Below are 13,830 nucleotides of genomic sequence, written 5' to 3'. Positions count from 1 at the left end.
TGAGTTTGTGTGTATCTAACAGTGTGTTTGTGTGTATCTAACAGTGAGTTTGTGTGTATCCAACAGAGGGTTTGAGAGTACCTAACAATGGGTTTTTGTGTATCCAGCAATGAGTTTGTGTGTATCGAACAGTGGGTGTGTGTGTATCTAACGGTGAGTTTGTGTGTATCTAACAGTGGGTGTGTGTGTATCTAACAGTGGGTGTGTGTGTATCTAACAGTGGGTGTGTGTGTATCTAACAGTGGGTGTGTGTGTATCTAACAGTGGGTGTGTGTGTATCTAACAGTGGGTGTGTGTGTATCTAACAGTGGGTGTGTGTGTATCTAACAGTGGGTGTGTGTGTATCTAACAGTGGGTGTGTGTGTATCTAACAGTGGGTGTGTGTGTATCTAACAGTGGGTGTGTGTGTATCTAACAGTGGGTGTGTGTGTATCTAACAGTGGGCATGTGTGTATCTAACAGTGGGCGTTTGTGTCAATCTAACTGTGGTTTTGAATCTACCTAACAGTGGGTTTGTGTGTATCTAACAGTGGGTTTGTGTGTATCTAACAGTGAGTTTGTGTGTATCTAACAGTGTGTGTGTGTATCTAACAGCGTGTGTGTGGTGTATCTAACTGTGTATGTGTGTATCTAACAGTGGGTTTGTGTGTATCTAACAGTGGGCATGTGTGTATCTAACAGTGGGTTTGTGTCAATCTAACAGTGGATTTGAATCTATCTAACAGTGGGTTTGAGTGTATCTAACAGTGGGTTTGTGTGTATCCAAAAGTGGCTTTGTGTCAATCTAAGAGTAGGTTTGAATCTATCTAACAGTGGGTTTGTGTGTATCTAACAGAGGGTGTGTGTGTGTACCTAACACTGGGTTTGAATCTATCTAACAGTGGGTTTGAGTGTATCTAACAGAGGGTTTGAGAGTACCTAACAATGCGTTTTTGTGTATCGTACAGTGGGTTTGTGTGTATCTAACAGTGGATTTGTGTGTATCTAACAGTGAGTGTGTGTGTATCTAACAGTGAGTATGTGTGGGTACCTAACACTGGGTTTGTGTGTATCTAACAGTGAGGTTGTGTGTATCTTACAGAGGATTTGAGAGTACCTAACAATAGGTTCGGTATTTAACAGCGGGTTTGTATCTATCTAACAGTGGGTTTGTGAATAACAAACTGTTGGTTTGATTGTACCTAACAATGGGTTTTTGTTTATCTAATGGTGAGTTTATGTGTATTCAACAGTAGGTTCATGTGCATCTAACAGTGGGTTTGTGCGTATCTAACAATGGGTTTTTGGCTATCTAACAGTGGGTTTGTGCGTATCTAACAATGGGTTTTTGGCTATCTAACAGTGAGTTTGTGTGTATCTCACAACGAGTTTGTGTGTATCTATCAGTACGTTTTTGACTATCGAACAGTGGGTTTGTATGTATCTAACAGTGGGTTTGGGGTGTGTCTAACAGTATGTTTGTGTGTAACTAACAGTGGGTTTGTGCATATCTAACAGTAGGTTTCTGTGTATCTAACAGTAGGTTTGTGTGAATCTAACAGTGGGTTTGTGTGTATCTAACAGTGGGTTTATGTGTGTCTAACAGTGGATTTGTGTATATCGAACTGTAGGTTTGAGTGTATCTAACAATGGGTCTGTGTGTATCTAACAATGGGTCTGTGTGTATCTAACAATGGGTCTGTGTGTATCTAACAGTGGGTTTGTGTTATCTAACAGTAGGTTTGTGTGTATCTAACAGTGGGTTTGTGTGTATCTAACAGTAGGTTTGTGTGTATCTAACAGTGAATTTGTATTTATCGAACACTCAGTTTGTGTGTATCTAATATTAGGTTTGTATGTATTTAACAGCGGGTTTGTATCTATCTAACAGTGGGTTTGCGTATATCAAACTGTTGATTTGATTGTACCTAACAATGGGTTTTTGTGTATCTAACGTTGAATTGATGTGTATCTAACAGTGAGTTTGTGTATATCTAATAATGGGTTTTTGAGTATCTATCAGTAAATCTTTGTCTATCGAACAGTGGGTTTGTGGTGTGTCGAACAGTATGTTTGTGTATATCTAACAGTGGGTTTGTGCATATCTAACAGTAGATTTGTGTTTATCTACCAGTGAGTATGTGTGTGTGTGTAACAGTGAGTTTGTATGTTTCTAACAGTTGGCTTGAGTGTATCTGACAGTGAGTTGGAGTGTATCTAACAGTGGTTTGAGTGTATCCAAATTTTGGGTTTGTGTCTATCTAACAGTGGGCTTGTGTATATCAAACTGTTGGTATAAGTTTTGTATATCTAAGAGTGGGTTTGTGTGTATCTAGATTAGATTAGATTAGATTACTTACAGTGTGGAAACAGGCCCTTCGGCCCAACAAGTCCACACCGACCCGCCGAAGCGTAACCCTCCCAGACCCATTTCATTTACCCCTTCACCTAACACTACGGGCAATTTAGCATGGTCAATTCACCTAACCTGCACATTTTTGGATTGTGGGAGGAAACCGGAGCACCTGGAGGAAACCCACGCAGACACGGGGAGAATGTGAAAACTCCACACAGAGAGTCGCCTGAGGCGGGAATTGAACCCGGGTCTCTGGCGCTTGAGGCAGCAGTGCTAACCACTGTGCCACCGTGCCGCCCACCAAACAGTAGGTTTGTGTGTATCTAACAGTGGGTTTGTGTGTATCAAACTGTTGATTTGTGTGTGCCTAACAAAGGGTTTGTGTGTGTCTAACAGAAGGTTTGTGTGTATCTAACAGTGAGTTTGTATGTACCTAACAGTGGGTTTGTGTGTATCTAACAGCAGGTTTGTGTGTATCTATCAGTAGTTTTGAGTGTATGTAATAGTGGGCTTGTGTGTATCTAACAATAAGTTTGTGTGTATCTAACATAGACTTTGAGTGTACCTAATTGTGAGTTTGTATGTATGTAACAATGAGTTTGTGTGTTTCTAACAGTGAGTTGGAGTGTATCTGACAGTGAGTTGGAGTGTATCTGACAGTGGGTTTGTGTGCATCTAACAGTGGGTTTGAGTGTGTCTAACAGTGTGTTTGTCTGCATCAAACAGTAGGTTTGAGTGTATCTAATAGTGGGTTAGTGTGTATCTAACAATAGGTTTGTGTGTATCTAACATAGACTTTGAGTGTATCTAATTGTGAGTTTGTATGAGTGTAACAGTAAGTTTGTGTGTTTCTAACAGTGAGTTTGAGTGTGTCTGACAGTGAGTTGGAGTGTACCTAACAGTGGGTTTGTGCTTATGTAAGAGTGAGTTTGTGTGTATCTAAAATGTTTTTCTATGTATCAAACAGTGAGTTTGTGTGTATCTAAAATGTTTTTCTATGTATCAAACAGTGAGTTTGTGTGTATCTAAAATGTTTTTCTATGTATCAAACAGTGAGTTTGTGTGTATCTAAAATGTTTTTCTATGTATCAAACAGTGAGTTTGTGTGTATCTAACAGTGTGTTTGTGTCTATCTAAGAGTGAGCTATGTGGATCTAAAAGTGAGTTTATGTATCTAACAGTGGGTTTGAGTCTATCTAAAAATCGGTTTTTGTGTATCCAACAATGGGTTTGTGTGTATCTAACCATAGATTTGTGTGTATCTAACAAGAGGTTTCTATGTATCTAACAGTGGGTTAGTGTGTATCTAACAGTGGACTTGTGTGTGTTTGCCAAATAGTTTGAGTGTATCTAACCATATGTTTGTCTGAATTTCACTGTAGGTTTTTGTGTATCTAACAGTACTTTTTGTGTATCTAACCATGAGTTTGTGTGTATCTAATGGAGGGTTTATGTTGTCTAAAGTAGGTTTCTGTGTATCTAACAGTGAGTTTGTGTGTATCAAACTGTACGTTTGTCTGTATCTAAAAATGGGTTTTTGAGTATCGAACAGTGAGTTTCTGTGTATCGAACAGTGGGTTTGTATGTATCTAACAATGGGTTTGAGTGTATCTAATAGTGGGTTAGTGTGTATCTAACAATAGGTTTGTGTGTATCTAACATAGACTTTGGGTGTACCTAATTGTGCATTTGTATGTGTGTAACAGTACATTTGTGTGTTTCTAACAGTGAGTTTGAGCGTATCTAACAGTGAATATGTGTGTGTGTAACAGTGAGTATGTATGTTTCTAACAATGGGCTTGAATGTATCTGACAGTGAGTTGGAGTGTAGCTAACAGTGGTTTGAGTGTATGTAACCGTGGGTTTGTGTCTATCTAACGGTAGATTTGTGTGTATCTAAGAGTGGGTTTATGTGTATCTGACAGTAGGTTTGTGTATATCGTACTATTGATTTGTGTGTGCCTAACTGAGGGTTTGTGTGTGTCTAACAATAGGTTTGTGTATCCAACAGTGAGTTTGTATGTATCTAACAGTGGGTTTGTGTGTATCTAACAGTGGGTTTGTGGTATCTATCAGTAGGTTTGAGTGTATGTAATAGTGGGTTTGTGTGTATTTAACAATAGGTTTGTGTGTATCTAACATAGACTTTTAGTGTACCTAATAGTGAGTTTGTGTTTTTCTAACAGTGAGTTTGTGTTTTTCAAACAGTAGGTTTGTGTGTATCTAACAGTAACTTTGAGTGTATCTAATAGTGAGTTTGTGTGTGTAACAGTGAGTTTGTGTGTTTCTAACAGTGAGTTTGAGTGTATCTGATAGTGGGTTTGAGTGTATCCAACAATGGGTTTGAGTGTATCCAACAGTGGGTTTGAGTGTATCTAACAGTGGGGTTGAGTGTATCTAACAGTGAGTTTGTGTGTGTCTAACAGTGGGTTTGTTTGTATCTAACACAGAGTTTGTTTGTATCTGACAGTAGGTTTGTGTGTATCTAACAGTAGGTTTGCCTGTATCTAACAGTGGGTTTGTGTGTATCTTGCCATAGGTTTGTCTGTATTTCACAGTAGGCTTGTGTGTATCTAACAATGAGGATCTTGATACGCTGCCAGAGCTTGACTCAGAGAGGGTTAACTCCCAGCTCCAACTTCCCTTCGCTACAGAACCCCGCCCCATCTCAGCTGGCATCTCTTGCTTCAAAATAACAGCAATGTAACAAAAGTGTGAATCCTGCCAACAATCTGCTACACTCCTTTCGAACAGATTACAGCTCAATGAATTCATTAGCTTCTCGTGATCAGAGCATCTGTTTTGCTGCTTGTTTCTCTCTCTCTCTCTCTGCCCTCAATGGTTCTTGTTGAACAGTGTACTGAATTATTTTTCAGTTTTGATCTCTGAGCAGGGTCACAGTGAATCCCCCACCTAACCCATACCCATTCAACATTACAGCCCCATCTCTCATCACTGATTCTCTCTGATCTGCAGCTGGTTTCCAACAGCAGTTTATGACCATGTGCAGGTTTCCCCTTGTTATTTGTAGATGCTAGAAAGGCAATTCATCACAGTTCTCACACGCAATGCAGGTTAAATCTATCCTCACTCCAAGGTGAGATACTCAATTGTTGACTCTCTCACAAAAAACCTGTCTGATGCTGCATAACCTTAGCTAACGTGACTGTTTGTGTGACATTTCACTCTGCAGTTGATGGAAATCTCCCCCGTTCGCCTGCTTCTCAAATTGACAGCTTCTACTCTTCGCAAATTCCCTTCCTGTCGGCAGGACAACGCCTGGCTTGTGCCTGTTGCTGGACGGATGGCAATAAGAAACACGCTTATGACCTCTCCAGGTTGTAGCCATGTTTCTGTTGGTATTCCACCTGCCTCCAGTCTGACCCAGCCCATGGGGTGCTGCACAGTCAGTGGGGCTGGCTTTTGGCTGAGGTGTTAAACCAAAGCCCCCATCATCCCGCTCAAATTGTTGGGAAAGGTTGAATGATCTTCATCAAAGTGGATTTCATCCTGGTCATTATCACAAAAAGAACACTCTGGCCATTTATACTTGCTCCCGATTCACATTCAGTTCCCAGTTTCTCCTGTTCATGCCCTCTTTGCCTTGCACCATCATCCTTCTAGACATTTAACCTAGCCTGTCTTCTACCTGATTGCAGACCTTCCCTTTTGTTCCTTTCCACTCCACCCCACACTTACCCTGTGATTGTATTTGTTTAGAATGCGTAACATCTCCAGTTCCAATCAAACCACAGTAACCTGAAACATAAATCATTCTCTCTCTCCACAGACACTGTTGGAGTATTTTTAGAATTTTCTGGTTATTTTTCACTAAAAAAACAGATTTTCTGGATATGTTCACGTTGTTGCTTGTGGGAGCTAGCTGTACGTAAATTGGTTCTTGCATTTCCTAAAGAGCAACTACAGCTGCCCTTCAGAAGGATCATCACCAATTGCTGAGATACATGTCTTTCAAGAATGATTGTGATAATATCAGTGGCTCAGTGGTTAGCACTGCTGCCTCACAGCGCCAGGGACCAGGGTTCGACTCCACTTTTAGATGATTGTCTGTATGGAATTTACACATTCCCCTTATGTCTGTGTGGGTTTTCTCCCACAGTCCAAAGATGTGCAAGTTAGGTGGATTTGCCATACTAAATTGGCCTTAGTATGCAGGATAGGTGTGTTAGCCATGAGAAATACAGGGCTAGAAGGAGGTGGTAAGGGGGCTGGGTCTCGGTGGGATGGTCTTCGGAGGGTCAGTGTGGACTCGATGAGCTGAATGGCCTCCTTCCACACTCTAAGAGCTCTATGATTCTATATGTTGGCAGAGCACTCTGTCAGTTTTACTGTCTGTCTTCCTGCCTTTGTGCAACATATATTAATAGTTTTGCAAGCTTCTGATTACCTTAGGCCATCAACATGGTGCATGAAACTTACAATGTGGGAAACTTGATCATCTCCTGAAATTTGCCTTTCGCTCGTTCACCTCTGAACTTCATTGATGTGTTTATGTTTTGTGCATCTGCTTAACTCTTTCTTTGCTGTCAGTGTGTGGTGGTCTATCATCATGATTTTATTTCTTAAGGAAGTCTGGCTCAGTTTCAGGTTTCCTGCTCATGCCCAATGTCCCTTGGTGCACATGCTTTGCAAATATCAAGAAAAGCAGGACTGTTTGGGGATAAATGCAAAAAAACACATTTGTTACAAGTTTTGCTGCTTTTGTGTACTTTGCTGACAATAGCAATTGTGTTCACTGCATGTAGTCACTGTTGGCCTATTGTGTCCATCCTCAAGTAATGCAACAATTGTCCTTTATCTTGCCCAAAAGATCCCTCTTGAAGGCTTTAATTGGGTTAGAAGTGATGACTAACTCAATGAGCCTCTCTATCAATTTTAGCATATTCACACATATGACCCTTGCTGTGGCAATGAGTCAGTAGCCTCTTGGGATTGCTGTCTGTTAATCCTGAAGTTAATTCTTAGCTTGAACTAGACTTTGAGAACTTTCGAGATTTTTCTGAATCTCTCCAATTATCCAAGGGAAGACTAGATGTTTAATTTTGTGAAGTCCCTTCTCGTTGATAGAAGGGAGTATGTTCAAAATTCTTTCTGGGGATCATCAATGGCTTGATCTATAAAATGAACTGCACATTGTGTGTGAACAGTTGTAATTCAGGAAAGGTGACACTGGATGCCCATTCCATAAAGAGTTTTATACTAACCAAAATTCAGTCTGAAAAAAACATTGGTCTGTAGCTTTAAGTCAGTGTAAATTTACAATATTCTGTATCTGGGCTTTGTATCAGGAGAAATAAAAAGTGCTTCTTCTTTACGATGTGAACTCTGCAGCTGTTTTGGGAGATTGTAACTATCAGAATACAGCATGCTCGATTTCTAGCTCACTGGTGTGCGTCAGCACAAATGTGAGCTGTGTTTTATAAATTTTTAATTGGGGCAATCTTATAAATTTTTTATCTTTATCAAGTTTGAATTCCAATTAATGGAAATTAGCTTTACCTACAGGATAATACCGCTATTTGCATTCACAGAAACTAAGACTGCTTATAGTCCAAATTCTCTGATGTCCAAAGCTGTTGCTCAGTTTTTCATTCAGTTTTCGCAATATCTGCCACCAAGATATCAGAGCATTTGTGGCTGCTGCAGTAAACCTCCACAGGCATGTCAGGGTCAGGGCTAACATTACATTATTAGATTACAACTGAGGAGTATGGATCTAGTAGCATGACATGCTTCAAGTGATTCTTCTGGATATGATGGAGTCTGTGACCTTTGTACTTTCATGTTGTATGTTGTGATACAGGGATAACATTGAGAGTGTGTCTTTTGAAAGTATACAGACAAATAACATGTTAGTTTACATCTGCTTCTCCCCACAGTCAGCTCAGTTTGTGTCACATTTCCCCACAATTGGCACCATTTATGTGTCACTTGTCCCTGCAGCACATTTCTGGATAAGATTCTTATGTGTGAATCAGCCCTTTATAAACCAGGAAGAAAACCACATGAAGGGAAGGGACCCCTCTAGCACTGAGAGGGTAGTAAATGAGAGCCAGGAAGGCATCAGATGCTTTTCCAAGTCAGTTTAATCTGCAGAGTTTGGATCCTCGGGACCTGGTGGGGAATAGACTTTAAAAAGAAGAAAAGCACGTGCTTCCAGCAGAACAGCAAGGTTGTTCTGTGAAAGTGTTATTTAATTGGAGACAGTTCAGTGAAGATTTACGAGGATGATCCCTGGTATGGTGGGATTGACTTATGAACAAGGATTAAACAGGTTGGGACTCTGATCACTGGAATTTATATGAAGGAAAGGTGATTTAATTGAGACATGTAGGATTCTTAAGTAGATATAAAAATTACATTCACAGGCATGTCAGGGTCAGGGCTAACATTACATTATTAGATTACAACTGAGGAGTATGAATCTAGTAGCATGACATGCTTCAAGTGATTCCTCTGGATATGATGGAGTCTGTGACCTTTGTACTTTCATGTTGTATGTTGTGACACAGGGATAACATTGAGAGTGTGTCTTTTGAAGGTATACAGACAAATAACATGTTAGTTTACATCTGCTTCTCCCCACAGTCAGCTCAGTTTGTGTCACATTTCCCCACAATTGGCACCATTTATGTGTCACTTGTCCCTGCAGCACATTTCTGGATAAGATTCTTATGTGTGAATCAGCCCTTTATAAACCAGGAAGAAAACCACATGAAGGGAAGGGACCCCTCTAGCACTGAGAGGGTAGTAAATGAGAGCCAGGAAGGCATCAGATGCTTTTCCAAGTCAGTTTAATCTGCAGAGTTTGGATCCTCGGGACCTGGTGGGGAATAGACTTTAAAAAGAAGAAAAGCACGTGCTTCCAGCAGAACAGCAAGGTTGTTCTGTGAAAGTGTTATTTAATTGGAGACAGTTCAGTGAAGATTTACGAGGATGATCCCTGGTATGGTGGGATTGACTTATGAACAAGGATTAAACAGGTTGGGACTCTGATCACTGGAATTTATATGAAGGAAAGGTGATTTAATTGAGACATGTAGGATTCTTAAGGGGCTTGACAAATTAAATGTTGAGAGGATGTTTCCCTTAATGGGAGTGTCTAAGACCAGAGGGTACAGTCTAACAATCGAGAAGCACCAATTTAAGACTGAGATGAGGAGGAATTTCTTCTCTCAGAGGGTTGGGAGACTTTGGAATTCATTGCCACAGAGAGCTGTGGGGGCAGTGTCCTTGTGGATATTTAAGGCTGAGACAGATTCTTGATCTGTTGGGGAATGCAGGGTTACAGGGAAAGGGCAGACAAGTGGATGCAAGGACTGTCAGATTAGCCACAATCCAGTGAATGGTGGAACAGGCTTGAGGGGCCAAACAGTTGACTCCTGTTCACATTTCTTCTGGTCTTATGGTGTTGAACCTGCGAAACTGCAAAGGGGAAATCTGTTCATATGGAGAGGAATCTTTATCCCTGGGCATCCCAGTTTTCAGTATTGAATATCAGATCTCTTTGGGGGAGGGCAGCTGTTGTTAGTGCAGCTTTGAGACCTGTTATAAAAGGCTGAAGAGTGGAGGGCTGAGGAAGTATGCATTCTCCAACTAGAACAATATTCATGTGCTTGTGTGTGCTTTGGGGAAACAATGATTGGGTCAAAGGGGGAATAAAGAAGCTGAATTAAGCAGATTTCCAGTTGGAACAGGATTAGTCCTGTTGCACTTGGCCAAGGAGCCAACTGTCCCTCCTGTTGGCCTTCATGTTTGGTTTGCTGTGTGATAATGTCTCTTTATCGCCCTCTGTTGGTACAGGGGAAGCCTTTCTTCAAAGCCTCCTTGTGCTGGTCATGTCCTCTGGGCCCGGAGGAAGCTCGCATTTTTTATGTACAAAGAAAAGGTGATGTCACCCAGTAAAGGGAAATGACTCAACGGCCAGCCTTATCCCTTGTTGTGTGAATCAGCCCTTTGTAAACCAGGAAGAAAACCACAATGAAGGGAAGGGGCCCCTCTAGCACTGAGAGGGCACACGATCAGATTTCCCTTGTGCAATTTCACAGGCCTTTTCACTTGAAGAAAGATAAACTGAATGAGTGTTGAGGATGGCATAACAAGAAGAGGATGTGTTGAAATTTGCATCCTGCTTGTTCCTTGGCACATGGTAATAATTTACTCCCCTCTCTCTCCGCACAAGTCTTTTAACAAGAGGCAGTTCCTGACAGCCTTAGGACGTTCAAAGGACTGGAAGCTATTCCCTTTCGATCCTGACAAAGGTTACATTCCCAAGCCATTCCACTCCATCCTCCACAAGGTCATCACCCCACCCTGATCATAAGTGTGACTGAAAACAACAAATACTGGAGATCACAGCAGGTCAGGCAGCATCCATGGAGAGAGAGCAAGTTAATGTTTCAAGGCCTCTTCCCTTCATTGTGGTTTTCTTCCTGGTCTACATAGGGTGGTATGGTGGCTCAGTGGTTAGCACCACTGCCTCACAGTGCTAGGGACCTGGGTTCAATTCCAGTCTTGGGCGACTGTCTGCATGGAGTTTGCACATTCTCCCCGTGTCTGCATGGGTTTCTTCTGGGTGCTCTGGTTTCCTCCCACAGTGCAAAGGATGTGCAGGTTAGATGGATTGGCCATGCTAAATTGCCCATAGTGTTCAGGGATGTGTAGATTAGGTGTATTAGTCATGGGTAAATATAGGGTAGGGGAAAGGGTCTAGGCGAGTTACTCTTTGGAGGGTCGATGTGGACTTGTTGGGCCAAAGGACCTGGTTCCACACTGCAGGGATTCTAAGTCTAGATGGAACTTCATCAGAGCTGACATGAAGTGAGGAGGGGGCCGAACAACCTCTTTGTGTTCTGTAGAATAATTCATATCGTACTCTGCTGTTAAATGTCCTTAACAGCCTCCCTTACCCATCTCTGCAACTGACTCCAGCCTCAATATTCCACAAGGGCTCTGTGTTCCTCCAATTCTGGCTCTTTGTGCATCTCTGACTTCATTCGTCTCCCTGTGCGTTGCCTCATTTTTGAGTCTACCGCAGCAGAACCTATATACAACCTCACCCACCACCTCCCCCCCCCATATGGGAAGCTATCCCTAACCGCTGGCTACCCGCTAGCCATGGATTAATTCACCATCTCTCCCAGGCTTCTCTGCCTCCCCCTGGGGGTCAGCCCTTCCACTCATGTTTGTCCCAACTGCTGCTGCTTTGCCAAAGAGAGGGAGGTGTGTCAATGAGTGTGGTGCCATGTGCTGTCACAGTCAAATAGCAGGCAGTGTGTTCAAGCTGTGAGGTGAGCAGAGTTCGCTATCTGCAGGTGCAGGGAAGTACATTGTCTGGTGGTGGGTGTGTGTGTGTGTGTGAAGGAGACGGCTGAGTGAAGCAGTGTGTAAGGCCAGTCAGGTAGTTAATTGAATCACTTTACACAACAGCATTCATAGAATCACAGACATATTACAGTGCAGAAGAAGGCCATTTGGCCCATTGTGTCGCAACCTGTTCCTGAACCATGTTTCTATCCAATTTGTCACAAAGCTAGTCCTTTTTTTTTCTAAAAGCTGTTCCTTGGCTCAAGGAGACTCTGTCCTTGATTTTTTTCAGAGGGGTAATGAGACTTCAGGCCAAAGTCGTCATGTTTTAAAATTGTCCTGTAGAATGAAATGGGAGTGGTCAGCTCTCTAGCTGAGCAGTTCAGTTCAGTCCAGAATTGGTTGGGAGTTCAACAGTGAGCTGTGTGGAAACAAACTCTCTCTCTCTCTGCCCTTCTACCTACAACCTGTAAGCATCTGATCCTTTTTTGTACTGTGTTTTAAAGGAGCTTGTTTATTGGGACTGTTGTGTATATTAGGAACAACGTACTTAAGTCTAGTTTGGACAGACTGAGTTCTGTGGGGGTTCTTTATTCTGTTCTTCGTGTTTCATTGTGTAATTTTGTGAATAAATTTCTGTCTGTTTTAAACTTGGTAGTCAACCTAGCTAACTTACTCCGGGTAATTTTCACTGTACACTTACCGAAACAAATTGCAGAGTTATGGTCTGAGCTGCCTGCTTAAGAAAGTTTTGAGTGGTCTGGCCTAGTCCATAACAAATTCCTTCTTGAATGTCTGAATTGCGCATCCACCTTCACATTTCCAGGCAGTTTTTTTCCAGACCTGAGCCATTCATTACATAAAAACATTTGTCCCGCATCACATTTGCCACTTTTTCAAATCACTTTTAAATCTGTGCCCCCTTGTTCACTATTATTTTACAAAAGGAAATGGTTTCCCTCTATCGACTCTAACCAGGCGCCTCATAATTTTAAGAACCTCTATCTGACCTCCTCTTAGCTTTCTTGTCTCTTTGGAGAACTGTTCCAACCTGTCCAAACAATCCTCCTAACTGATGTTTCTCATCCCTGGAACCAGAATATTTTCTGCTCTCTCTCTCTCTCTCTCTCTCTGATGCATTCACATCCATCCTGCATTGTGTCACCCAGAACTGCACTCGAGCGGGTTTCTGACAAACATCTTATATGTAACCAACTCACTCTTTTAATTTATTTCCCTGCTGATGAAGCTCGGGTTACCACACGGCTTATCGCCAGCTCTCTCTATTTGTCCTGCCACCTTCAATGATGTGTGCCCGTATACATCCAGCTCCCTCTGCTCCTGAACCCCTCAACAGGAGGACCCCTTATGTTATGTTATCTGTCCATGCCCTTCCTACCAAACACATCAGCTCACATTAGTCTGCTTCCAACTTCATTTGGGATCTATCAGTCCACTCTACCAAGTTGACAGAGGCCATTTGCATTTATACATTCTCCTCCTCGGGGTTTGCAATGTTTCCAAGTTCCATATCATCCACAAACTTTGAAATGATCTCCTGCACACCAAGATCTCAATCACTAATTTATACATATTAACATATGTCACTCAGTTCTAGTGACACTCCACTCGGAGCTTAAGAGCTGCCAAGCTTATGAGAATTAGAATCAGGTCTATTGTCATGTGCACTCAAGTACAGGTGTACAGTGAAAAGTTTACAATGTCACCACACATTGCGCCATCTCAAGTACAAAGAACTTAGATACAAAATAAAGAAAAAAAGGAGGAAAGTTACTGTACAGTAGAAGCTTAAAAAAATTAAGAATTAAAGTTACTAAGATAAACATTACAGTCTTCTTATAAAGGACCTGCACACTTGGTCTGCCAGGCTCACAAGCCACTGACTGCCCTCACCAGTCACCAGTCAAACATCTGTCCCCACGACACCCTGGGCCTCCAACCCCTGACCCTCCCCGCTCTACTCAGCGCCCCACCCCCCTGATTCTCCCCACTCCACTCAGCGCCATACCCCCTGACCCTCCTCACTCCACTCAGCGCCATACCCCCTGACCCTCCCCATTCCACTCAGGGCCCCACCCTGCTGACCCTCACCACTCCACTCATAGCCTCCACCGCACCGACTTTCCCCACTCCACTCAGCGCCATAC

Source organism: Chiloscyllium plagiosum, chromosome 28 (genome assembly GCF_004010195.1).
Source record: "Chiloscyllium plagiosum isolate BGI_BamShark_2017 chromosome 28, ASM401019v2, whole genome shotgun sequence".
NCBI lineage: Eukaryota > Metazoa > Chordata > Chondrichthyes > Orectolobiformes > Hemiscylliidae > Chiloscyllium > Chiloscyllium plagiosum.
Note: the sequence above shows the minus strand (reverse complement) of the source record.